At 36.8% G+C, this 13,345-nt stretch overlaps 1 long non-coding RNA gene across 1 annotated transcript; it reads right to left on the bottom strand.

Annotated features, from left to right (window-relative positions):
• Nucleotides 1-4,562: 4,562 nt before the first annotated feature.
• Nucleotides 4,563-12,285, bottom strand: LOC143886189 (uncharacterized). The gene is made up of 4 exons (XR_013253699.1): nt 12,120-12,285; nt 6,615-6,830; nt 6,021-6,496; nt 4,563-5,054 (listed from the first exon to the last, which is right to left on the bottom strand). It is a non-coding gene; the product is annotated as an uncharacterized LOC143886189 (long non-coding RNA).
• Between the last annotated feature and the right edge of the window lie 1,060 nt (nt 12,286-13,345).

A 13,345-nucleotide genomic window follows, 5' to 3' on the forward strand; every position in this document is an offset into this window, starting at 1 on the left:
CTCTTTGTAGCACCCAAGAATTCCTTGATTCTTGCAAGCTCCTCTAGAGCTTGGGTGGGCCTTGAAGCTTCTTCCTCTCTCTTGTTTTTAAAGTCTTTGTTGCCAATATCCCTATCTTTTCACCGAGTGGAACCTTGGTTTATACACTTCATGCCTTTTTGAGGAGTGGGTTTTGAATTTTGAATTTGCTCATACCAGATACTACTCATCAAGGGATAAGGGCAGATGAAAGTCGGTGACTGAGGTGATACTTGAATCAATGATGATATCAGGTCCATAACATGTTTAGTCAATAAATCCTACCCTTCACCAATATTTTCCAGGGAAGTTGGATTGGGCAAGAGCCATCAACATCAATAAGCACCCTTTTGTTGTACGAATCACCATTGAATTTGCAGGACTAGTTTAGTACACATCTAGATTCAAATATTTTATGGTAAAAAAAGATCACCGTGGATAATACTTTAAAATCACAATCCTATCTAATGATCATATCCCAATAATGAATCATAGAGACCAACACTCGTATCAAACGGCTTATGGCCTTTTATTATTGTTAACCGAAAGTTTAGAGAGAGAAAAATGAATGAGTTAGGGTAATCTCCCCCTGACTCATATCTTTATACTAAAACATAAAAGAATGTACAAAGTCCTAAATGCCCTTAGGCAAGTTACATATTCCAACACTCCCCCTCAAGCTGGAATGTAGATATCATACATTCCTAGCTTGTTACATATATCACTCAATTTTGACTTATTTAAGGATTTTGTAAACATATCAGCTAATTGGTCCCCTGACCGAGTAAACACAGTGCAAATATTTCTTTTCTGGATTCTTTGACGGATAAAATGACAATCCACTTCAATATATTTGGTGCGCTCATGGAAGACTGGATTGTTGGCGATGTATATTGCAGCTTTGTTGACACAATAAAGCTGTGAAAGAGAAGATGAAATGAAGCCAATTTAAGAAAGAAGTGAACGTAGCCAAATAAGTTCCGTGCTTGTCTGTGCCATCGCCCTGTATTCAGCCTCTGCACTGGACTTAGCTATAACATCCTGCTTCTTACTCTTCCATGAAACAATATTGCCACCTACAAATGTACAATACGCAGTGGTGGACCGTCTATCTGCTGGGGATCCAGCCCAATCTGCATCAGAGAAGCCTTCAACTTTCATATGGCCATGTCTTTTGAACATCAATCCCTTCCCTGGAGCCCCTTTCAAATACATGAGAATCTGTGTCACCGCAGCCCAGTGAGAAGTACGTGGAGAGCTCATATACTGACTGACAACTCCAACAGCATATGAAATATCTGGCCGAGTAACCGTGAGATATATAAGTTTACCGACAAGCCTGCGATGCCTGCCAAGATCCCCCAACAACTCTCCTTCTTCTGGAACGAGTTTCACATTAGGATCCATGGGTGCAGAAGCTGGTTTAACTCCAAGATTGGCTGTTTCTTTTAACAAGTCCAAGACATACTTTCTCTGTGATAGGAACAAGCCTCTAGAAGAACGAGCAACCTCTATCCCCAAGAAATACCTGAGCTGACCCAAATCCTTAGTAGAGAATTCCTTTTGCAAGAAGGTTTTCAAACACTGTATACCTTGTGAATTGCTCCCTGTGATGATTATGTCATCCACATAAACTATCAACAAAATACACCCAGCTGAAGAGTGATAACTGAAGACTGAGTGATCCACTGCGCATTGTTTCATGCCAAAGCGCATGACTGCCTCACTGAATCTCCCAAACCACGCACGCGGAGATTGTTTGAGGCCATAGAGTGACTTGCGTAGGCGACACACGTAGGAGGAAGTCTCCCCCATGAGCAACAAACCCTGGTGGTTGCTCCATATACACCTCCTCAGTCAGGTCGCCATGGAGGAAGGCATTCTTCACATCCAGCTGATGAAGGGGCCAGTTATGATTAACAGCAAGAGAAAGGAGCACACGGACAGAGGGAATTTTCGCAACTGGATTGAAGGTCTCAGTGTAGTCAACACCAAAAGTCTGAGTGTATCCTTTCGCGACTAACCGTGCTTTTAAGCGCTCGACAGTACCATCAGGGAGGTATTTGATGGAGAAAACCCACCGACAACCAACATGACGGGCACCAGCGGGTAGGGAAACCAGATCCCATGAATCATTTCTATGAAGAGCGCCCATTTCTAGGTTCATAGCATCACGCCAGCCAGGATGGTCAAGAGCCTCAGCCATTGACTGTGGTAAAGACATAGAAGACAAGGAGGAAACAAAGCTCTAAAAGGTACTGGTGAGCTTATCATAAGAAACAAAATTCGAAATAGGATGTGCAGTGGAACGAGATCTCGTACGAGATGCAATAGGAGAATCAGAAACAACAGAGGAAGGCGGAAGAGAAGATACTTGAGAGCGGGAGAGAGGGATCATCGGCTCAGAAGATGATTGTGCGAGGAGGTAGAAGAGACCTATCTGTAACTTGGCGCCGCTGATACTGTTGTGTAATTTTAGGTGGAGCTGGCTTCTCCAACGTGGCAGAAGAAGTAGAAGCTGCAGAAGCTGGCCGCACGGAAATAGGAGATGACAGAAGAGAAATAGGTCGATCTGGTAAGGGAAGCGAGACCTCAGACTCGAGAGAAGGGGTGAAAGATGCCGCGCCATGTTGGAAGAATGCCTCAAACACAAAAAACGTAACATCGGCTGAGACAAACCAGCGACGCAGACGAGGGCTATAGCAACGATAGCCTTTCTGCGTACGGGAATACCCCAGAAAGACAACGTTTAGACCGGGGATCGAGTTTGTCACGGCCAGGTCTAATTCGTGTTGGTGCTGGAAACTAACTTGGGAAAAACCAATGAAAGATTGGCTAGATTATGAAGGAAATGGATTCCAATGAGAGACAAATATCTCACTTATGAAGCCATGACCGAGGATAGATTATATGACAATATGGTGGGACTTAATTCGTGTTGGCGCTGAAAAATAACTTGGGAAAAACCTATGAAAGATTGGCTAGATTATGAAGGAAATGGATTCCAATGAGAGACAAATATCTCACTAATGAAAATATGGCGGGGGATAGGTTATATGACACTATGGTGGGACTTAAACTACTTTCCCAGTCTAGTTCTAATTGTTAGATATAGATGTGGCCTTTCTATCAATTTTACATATATATGTAGAATGTATGTTGTTTTGTGCATAAAAACACAGTTGAGTGAATACGCTGCATTGATTTATTACAAGATCATGATGAATGAATGCCTATTCATATGCAAAGATGGTATGTCTAAGATGAGTCATATAACCCAAGTCAGTGAACACTTGTTCTCGTGGTGTAATTAGGAAACACCTAGTTTGAGATTGCTTTAAGTATTCTCGAATCACATAATGATGCGTCTATCACCACATGTGCTGAAGACCATTATCTTTAGGTACATAATTTATCTCAATTTCTATTACTGTGCGAGTAGCCGGCCTTTTAAGTGATCCTTCCGTCCTTAGTTACCCTTCACCTTGTTAAAATTGAAGTTTGGTGATCACTACTTTGATAAGCTTACCTATGGTTGTGATTGATTAGACTGGTTGGGGTAGTGTAAATACTTTACTTTATATCTAAGAATTGTCATGGGGCATAAATTATGTTGTTTAATATACACCTTTTAGCATCATCGTCCAATAAACCATGTGCATTGTGTTGACCTACTGACTGCTTGGTCAGTCTGCTGCCACATATTCATTTAGTCCAAAGATATCAAGTTCCAGAGAAACAGGCCAGTAGAGGGCCCGTCCCTTTCAAATTCTGATTACAAAACCACTTGAATCTACATATTACATGGGGAAATGTCACTTTTAGATTTGAGTACCGGCTTGGAAAAGAGGGCATTTTATGGACGACAATCCGAGAAAATTATATGGCAGTCATTTTACTTCTAATAAGCACATCATATGAAAAATTAAACAATGGCAATTTCAAAATTAATGGGTTTTCCAGACAGCAAGAAATACAGATTACCAACATCCAAGTCTACATAAAATACCCTAGTAAGAAATAAACAACCCCATGTAATGCACTGGAGCAATAACCAAGCAAAATAAATTTTGAGGATACTTCTTCATGCTGGTTTTCCAACTTGCTTTTCAGTTCCAGCAAAAAAAAAAAAGTTGTCTTATACTATAGATGGTACTCCTTGTCTTATTTTCCCAACAAGAGCTTCCACTCAAGCCGAAAGTGATAGCTGCCATAATCCCAACATGAGCTTTCCCAACAAGTGCAATTTAAATATATAATACAACATCATCTCACTTTGTTAGAAACATGAATATAAAAATTCATCTTACTGAAAGATAACAAAAATCGTTTAAATCATTACTTAATAAACAGTGTAGTTACAGTGACTATAAATAAAAGTAACCCATTTTTATAAACTAAGAAAAAAACACTCATAGAAATATCGAAGACCAAAGAAAAAATTCATAAAAATCCATATAATACTCTAAACAAGGCCCATTAAAATGATATTTATGTAAGTATTTGAAGCATATGTGGCACACTTACAGCTATCAGCTTGAGAGTTATGAAGCAGGAGAAATTATATGATGACAGGGCGTACAAACATGTAAATTATATCATAGAGGGCCTCGTTATCCAGAACCATGCACTCATTGGCCTTCTCCCCAGCTGATGAACACAGAGAGTGTCAATGTATGGCTCAACCACTGTATCCAAAACCAACCAAAAATGTTAAAGAAACAAATCAAAGGATAAAACATAGATATCCAAACAGAAACCCTAAGTCCCTAACTACATAGGGAAAAAAATCCTGTATAAATATGAAGGGTTTTATATTGTCTGGCACAAGAAATTAGCAATGGGGTTTAATTGATTTGAGAGGGATGAACACCGACCTGCACCACTGGAACAAAAAAGTTTGTGAAGTGTCAAAACGAGTAGGGAAAAAAATGATCTAAGAAGCCCAACCTGCTTTGAGTAACAGGAGCTAATGAAGACTCTCTACCATCCATCTCCTCAAGTCCCCATCTCAAATCATACAAAAAACTACCATCCTTGAAAAAATAAGAGAAAAAGTTCAGAAAACCTTCAAGACACCTAAAACCCCAGAAAAATTTCTCTACCTGCCAACAAGAAACTAAAAAACCCTGAGATTTCAGAACACAATTTTAATAATGCAAAGGAAAATTATCTGAGAAGAGACGAAGAACAAACCCCTAATCAAGGTCTCTATGTGAGAAACAGAGGAACAGATGCAAAAGAAAATCGTCTCTCTCTCTCTCTCTCTCTCTCTCTCTCTCTCTCTCTCTCTCTCTCGCTCATTTGACCTAAGCTTGCCTCTGCTCCAGGGGAAAACCATTTTGACGATGGATGGAGGGTTCAATTTCGATCAACAGGTGGGGTGCTTGACTGAAAATGAGCAACAAGTGTGCTTCTTCTTCACGGATAATTTAGGCGGTTCGATCGACAGGTGTGATGCTGGAGGAGAACCGAGCAATGCGTGTTGTGTCTTCGTGGGGGGTAGTTCAACGGATGAAAAGACGAAAATGGGCATACACAGCGGACGCATGAGATGATTTTTATGATTGAACTTGAAAATCTAGGGCAGTGAGAGTTAGACGTTGTAGGATACAGTAGGAATTACAAAGGAAGATGGTTGATGAAATTACACCATTTAGGCTTTTAGAATAGGATGGATTAACAAATAATATGGTTTTGCAATCTAGTGTGGGACTATAGTATAGTGGACCACTATCACTACTTCTGAGCTTATTTGGCTCAGACTGTTTCTCAACAAAACGAATACATGGAAGTATGTTAGAACTTTTAAAATTTGAAATTTTCTTAGTTCCCCATCACATTATATATGACATAGCTATTGATGTCACAACTGCAAAGAATTTTGAGCCGAAGTACCCTTAAAACACTAAGGCTGAGAGAAACAGATGAAGCACAAAGTATTCAATGCACGAATAATAGAAGAATTTCCTATTAGAAAAAACTTTAAGTAGTGCACTTACTTGAAAGATTGCTCGTATAATCCTCAATGGCCAGACCATCAATGAGGAAAGTTAAAGAAAAATTCTTTCATCAAATTCACTTGGCATCAACCAAGGGGCTACTGCTGATGCATTTTGAACAAAATTCCTGTCATTTGCACCTTCAGATTCTGTAAAATCTATTGGGCCAGGCAAAGGTTCACTCGGCACTAGCTGATTTTCCTGATTGTTCCGTATCATGTGTTTCACCCTCATAATTATCAGGTTTTGTCTACTTATCTTCTTCATTCCCTTCGTCCCTTGAGATTGTTTCTGCCATCAGAATAGAAGCAGTTCAAAAACCCTCAGGGTCATTTGTATGACAAGTGATGTTTAAGTTGCAGTAGATGATCTCCAGAATTAGCAGCAGCGGCCAAATAGTCAAATCGTTCGTAGTTCCTTCTCAAACATCTTCTCATTCTCACAGAACTTTCCATAAAATCCAACTTCCAGAAAACCTGAATAAGTGAAGTAAGCAGCACACCCTGAAGCCTTCAACAGAAAATTAAAATCGAATGCAGAATTGTGTGAACTAATCTGAAAACATATTGTTAAACAATGAATAACTTAAGATACCTGTCATTAGGAACAGATGATGACTTGTTAGGTGTGTCAGGGGGCTTCTGAAAGCTTTAAAAAGTGTGCAGCCTAATTGTTTTTCTCTGAAGCAATGAATTGTCACGTCTAAGTTGCAAGTGTCACAGTTTCACTACCAGCAATTATTGCCAATGCCAACAGAGTAGGAGAAGCAAAAGCAGATGCCCATCCAATGGATGTCATCGGAAGAGCGGCCTGACACAGATATAACTAGTACTGAATTTCAATGACAAGAGTAATTTGAAATTTAGAGAGAGAAGTTATGACAACAAAGCGAATGTAGGACGAAAGAGTCAATACTCAACAAACACATATATGAGTATAATTTTTCATATAATAGAAACATCAACTATTGGTAAGTAGGAACCAATTTAATACTAATGTATAGGATGAAGGAGACAATACTCAACAAGCCTATATATTAAATACTATAATTTTTGTATACCAGAGATGTCAATAATTGACAAGTATGAACCAATTTCATACCAACAACAGTGAGACTTCTCATAATTAACATTAACTATTACTATTCACCAATCTTGAGCATTTCCTTCATGAAAAAGGCTGAAAACAATTGATGGTTTTACATGCTAGAACTCTAAAAGCAAATCCATTGCAGAATAAAATATTGTTTTATCAACTACTAAATAAACGCATTTTTATGTCTACCATCTCAAACATTTTCTTTTCTTAACTCTAACAAGGAAATAGAGCTTCTTATAATGAACATGCATGACACAGATACCAGTACCCAATATGGGTAAAACATGAGTATGGTTCTCATCCAAAAGTGTTGATAACACGGCTTTTTTAACAGAAATTTTCTTATAATTCTTCAATTCTCACTGAAAGGTAAAATAAGCATGCAATAACTATGAAACGCTGAATTATAATAGAACCAATAATGATTCAATATAGATTAAACATAGGCATCAAAAAGTTACATAAAACTAAAATGCCATAAATTCAAATGACCACAATTTACATGTACCACAAGCATAAGAAAAGGCCTTATTAAGTAGTTACGAAGAAAAAAATTGCACGAGTTCGAAAAACCATTGTCAAAATCCATAACTGTTGAATAAGGCTGTGTATGGGCGCACCCCCCCCCTCCTCCCCCTCTTTATAGGGTCAGTTCTGTCTTTTCCCATGTATACACATACACACACATATATCAATAACAACAGTGCGTGGGGTGAGACTCACCTCATTCACTCGTTTTTCTCTTCTCTATCTCTATCTCCATCGTCTTCCTCTCCAATGGAACATAACAACAACTTTAATTTCCTACAACCTATAATAATCTAAAGAGGAGTGGTAGAAGATGCCCTTGTATCATTGGCAAGGTCGTGACTGCTAGTCTAGCTTACATACAAGACAAGCAGAGACTGGCAGACCTACTGTCATCCTACAAGGGTGCCCTCAAATAGCAGAGGCCAATACTCATACATAAAAAAATTAGCATCATGATGACTGGATCTCAAACCATAAACAATAAAGTAAAACTTAAGAAAGAAAATAAATAAAAGAAGGGCCGGAAGATTTAGTCTTGTATATTGTCCATTTATCCTGCAATTCCAAAAACAAAAGATGGAGTTTCTCCTTCCGACTTTGATTGGTATAAAAAGAAAGTAAAGATAAAATATGTGTTGTTTTGTAGATGGCCAAAGCATAAACAATGTTTTAGATCAAATACGAGTTTTTATTCAAATTGGGATATGAAAGAGGAAAAGGGGGTGTATACAGGCATAGATTTTAAAAAAAACAAGTCAACAAGAACTGAAATAGGAATAGGCATTTACTTGAAGAATGTCCCAGCAAACACTGCCATAGAGATCAACATTGGGATGGAAGCACAATGTCTTGAATTTCACCTTTGGAGGCTCGATTCGATAATCAATGGGAAAGGAAACAGAGACCTTGTAAACCATTCCTTCCAGTGATTGTCCCTTTCCAACCATAGACGTTATACCCTACAGGTAAAGCAAACCCTTTAGAATCCAGAGACATCTAAAAAAAATGTGGAAGAAATGAATATGAGTACTATACAGAATTCTTTCAGAAGCAAGGGTTACAATATTAGGTATAAGGGGTGTTGACGAGAAATTTTGGCACGCTTCTTACCATTAAGGCCATTACCTCAGGTTGTAGTCCGTTCCATCATAGATGAACATAAAAAAGAAGACCATCAGAAACAAGAATAACAAAATAAAATCAACTGAAGTCTGACAAGGCGAATGATAAATTACCTTAGTAGTACCGCTTTAAATAACAAAAATGCATGCTTTTCCTACCTACAATTCACACATAAATGTGCTCATCAGATTTCCTCATACTTAAACTTTGCTTGTCCTCAAGCAAACAAAAAGAAAATATACAAAAATAAAAGTACAAACAAAAACAAAATCCTAACTCATTTTCGAGGAATCACGATTGCACTTAGCATGTGCAACAAGCCTTTAAACCCATAGGTTACCCTAGTGGACGAGTTTTGTCTCGTGTGTGTTTGCTGTGAATATACACACAAAATTCTAAAAATAAACTTTTCTTTCCAAATCTCACTATAGAATAAAGCCAAAAAAATTATAATCCTTTTTCTTTGATAAATTACTCAAAATAGAAGAACAAGAATACCCCCATACTTAAACTTTGCATCCTATCCCAAGTTGAAAAAAATTAGAAAAATATTTTAATGAAGGAATCCACTTTTGAATTTGTCCTACTTTGCTCCCTTAAACTTGCCTCTAATGTAATCGTACCACAAAAGAAATTTGATTTCGAAACTTAATAGAAAAATTGCAATCTTATATGGTCCACCATCCATTACACTTTTCCATTACTTTCTAAGAATAGAACTCAGTTTTTGTAATCCTCTACTGCTTTTGGCGTGAATGACATGCAGGGCATGCACCAGACACCCAGGCTACTAAACAGTGTCCGACTAATCTTTGATTTGCATATGTCATAGACATTGAGGCATATGAGTTCAAACTTTACCTTTGATTACGTGCAATGCTTTGATTTATTAAGCTTTCTAATTGACCCATGTATGGAGTTTTCAGTCAGTTGCTCTCAAGCCAGTTGGCTTTAAGGAACTAGGCGTAAAAACCCTTCAGACTTAACAGCTCAACTCAAAAAGGCTACAAATCAAAACAATAATCAAGAAGCAAACTTTCTAAAAATCATTCTTTCTTTCTTTTGATTCAACCTTTCTTTCCTTTCTATCCATACCATATAAAAAGCAAGTTTCTATTTCTATTTCTTATTCAAATCCTTTTAAAAGAAAGATTCCAAAAGAAAACAAAACTAAGAAAGGAAAGTATTCTTTCTAATTTTTCAAATTCCAAAATTAAAATATCCACTAACTTTCTTTCTTAAAATAGGAAAACAACTTTCTTTCTAATAATACCAAGTTCTTTCTAATTTGAGAGAAATACCAAAAACAAAAGGAAAAGAAACTATCTAACTTTAAATTATAGAAAAGACTAGAGAAGGAAAGTTTCTAAAAGCTACCCCCCTAACTTAAATTATGCATTGTCCTCAATGCGTTAAAAATAGAAAGAAAAGTATGAGGACTAAAAATAGAAAGGACGGTACGTACCGTATTTGTTTAGGCATGATTCGAAATAGGAATGGGCATCTACCTGAAGAATGTCCCAGCAAACACAGACATAAAGAAATACATTGGGATGGAAGCACAATGTCTTGAATTTCAACTTTGGAGGCTCGATTGGATAATCAATGGGAAAGGAAACAGAGAACTTGTAAGCCATTCCTTCCAGTGATTGTCCCTTTCCAACCATAGACGTTATACCCTACAGGTAAAGCAAACCCTTTAGAATCCAGACACATCCAAATAAAATGTGGAAGAAATGAATATGAGTACTATACAGAATTCTTTCAGAAGCAAGGGTTACAATATTAGGTATAAGGGGTGTTGACGAGAAATTTTGGCATGCTTCTTACCATTAAGGCCATTACCTCAGGTTGTAGTCCGTTCCATCATAGATGAACATAAAAAAGAAGACCATCAGAAACAAGAATAACAAAAATAAAATCAACTGAAGTCTGACAAGGCGAATGATAAAGTACCTTAGTAGTACCGCTTTAAATAACAAAAATGCATGCTTTTCCTACCTACAATTCACACATAAATGTGCTCATCAGATTTCCCCATACTTAAACTTTGCTTGTCCTCAAGCAAACAAAAAGAAAATATACAAATATAAAAGTACAAACAAAAACAAAATCCTAACTCACTTTCGTAGGAATCACGATTGCACTTAGCATGTGCAACAAGCCTTTAAACCCCTAGGTGACCCTAGTGGAGGAGTTTTGTCTCGTGTGTGTTTCCTGTGAATATACATACAAAATTCTAAAAATAAACTTTTCTCTCCAATTCTCACTATAGAATAAAGCCAAAAAAATTCTAATCATTTTCCTTTGATAAATTACTCAAAATAGAAGAACAAGAATACCCCCATACTTAAACTTTGCATCCTATCCCAAGTTGAAAAAAATTAGAAAAATATTTTAATAAAGGAATCCTCTTTTGAATTTGTCCAACTTTGCCCCCTTAAACTTGCCTCTAATGTAATCGTACCATAAAAGAAATTTGATTTTGAAACTTAATAGAAAAATTGCAATCTTATATGGTCCACCATCCTTTACACTTTTCCATTACTTTCTAAGAATAGAACTCAGTTTTTGTAATCCTCTACTGCTTTTGGCGTGAATGACATGCAGGGCATGCACCAGACACCCATGCTACTAAACAGTGTCCGACTAATCATTGATTTGCATATGTCATAGACATTGATGCATATGAGTTCAAACTTTACCTTTGATTACGTGCAATGCTTTGATTTATTAAGCTTTCTAATTGACCCATGTATGGAGTTTTCAGTCAGTTGCTCTCAAGCCAGTTGGCTTTAAGGAACTAGGCGTAAAAACCCTTCAGACTTAATAGCTCAAGTCAAAAAGGCTACAAATCAAAACAATAATCAAGAAGCAAACTTTCTAAAAATCATTCTTTCTTTCTTTTGATTCAACCTTTCTTTCCTTTCTATCCATACCATATAAAAAGCAAGTTTCTATTTCTATTTCTTATTCAAATCCTTTTAAAAGAAAAATTCCAAAAGAAAACAAAACTAAGAAAGGAAAGTATTCTTTCTAATTTTTCAAATTCAAAAATTAAAATATCCACTAACTTTCTTTCTTAAAATAGGAAAACAACTTTCTTTCTAAGAATACCAAGTTCTTTCTAATTTGAGAGAAATACCAAAAACAAAAGGAAAAGAAACTAACTTTAAATTATAGAAAAGACTAGAGAAGGAAAGTTTCTAAAAGCTACCCCCCATACTTGAACTATGCATTGTCCTCGATGCGTTAAAAATAGAAAGAAAAATATGAGGACTAAAAATAGAAAGTAGGGTACGTACCGTATTTGTTTAGGCATGATTCGAAATAAGAATGGGCATCTACCTGAAGAATGTCCCAGCAAACACTGCCATAGAGATCTACATTGGGATGGAAGCACAATGTCTTGAATTTCACCTTTGGAGGCTCGATTGGATAATCAATGGGAAAGGAAACAGAGACCTTGTAAGCCATTCCTTCCAGTGATTGTCCCTTTCCAACCATAGACGTTATACCCTACAGGTAAAGCAAACCCTTTAGAATCCAGACACATCTAAAAAAAATGTGGAAGAAATGAATATGAGTACTATACAGAATTCTTTCAGAAGCAAGGGTTACAATATTAGGTATAAGGGGTGTTGACGAGAAATTTTGGCATGCTTCTTACCATTAAGGCCATTACCTCAGGTTGTAGTCCGTTCCATCATAGATGAACATAAAAAAGAAGACCATCAGAAACAAGAATAACAAAATAAAATCAACTGAAGTCTGACAAGGCGAATGATAAAGTACCTTAGTAGTACCGCTTTAAATAACAAAAATGCATGCTTTTCCTACCTACAATTCACACATAAATGTGCTCAGCAGATTTCCCCATACTTAAACTTTGCTTGTCCCCAAGCAAACAAAAAGAAAATATACAAAAATAAAAGTACAAACAAAAACAAAATCCTAACTCACTTTCGTAGGAATCACGATTGCACTTTGCATATGCAACAAGCCTTTAAACCCCTAGGTTACCCTAGTGGACGAGTTTTGTCTCTTGTGTTTTTGCTGTGAATATACACACAAAATTCTAAAAATAAACTTTTCTCTCCAAATCTCACTATAAAATAAAGCCAAAAAAATTTTAATCCTTTTTCTTTGATAAATTACTCAAAATAGAAGAACAAGAATACCCCCATACTTAAACTTTGTATCCTATCCCAAGTTGAAAAAATTAGAAAAATATTTTAATGAAGGAATCCTCTTTTGAATTTGTCCTACTTTGCTCCCTTAAACTTGCCTCTAATGTAATCATAACATAAAAGAAATTTGATTTTGAAATTTAATAGAAAAATTGCAATCTTATATGGTCTACCATCCTTTACACTTTTCCATTACTTTATAAGAATAGAACTCAGTTTTTGTAGTCCTCTACTGCTTTTGGCGTGAATGACATACAGGGCATGCACCAGACACCCAGAATAGAACTCAGTTTTTGTACTCCTCTACTGCTTTTGGCGTGAATGACATGCAGGGCATGCACCAGACACCCAGGCTACTAAACAGTGTCCGACTAATCTTTGATT

The sequence above is a fragment of the Tasmannia lanceolata genome, unplaced genomic scaffold (genome assembly GCF_043159265.1).
Source record: "Tasmannia lanceolata isolate RefF3 unplaced genomic scaffold, GAP_Taslan_0.1 ptg000011l, whole genome shotgun sequence".
NCBI classification, from domain to species: Eukaryota; Viridiplantae; Streptophyta; class Magnoliopsida; order Canellales; family Winteraceae; genus Tasmannia; species Tasmannia lanceolata.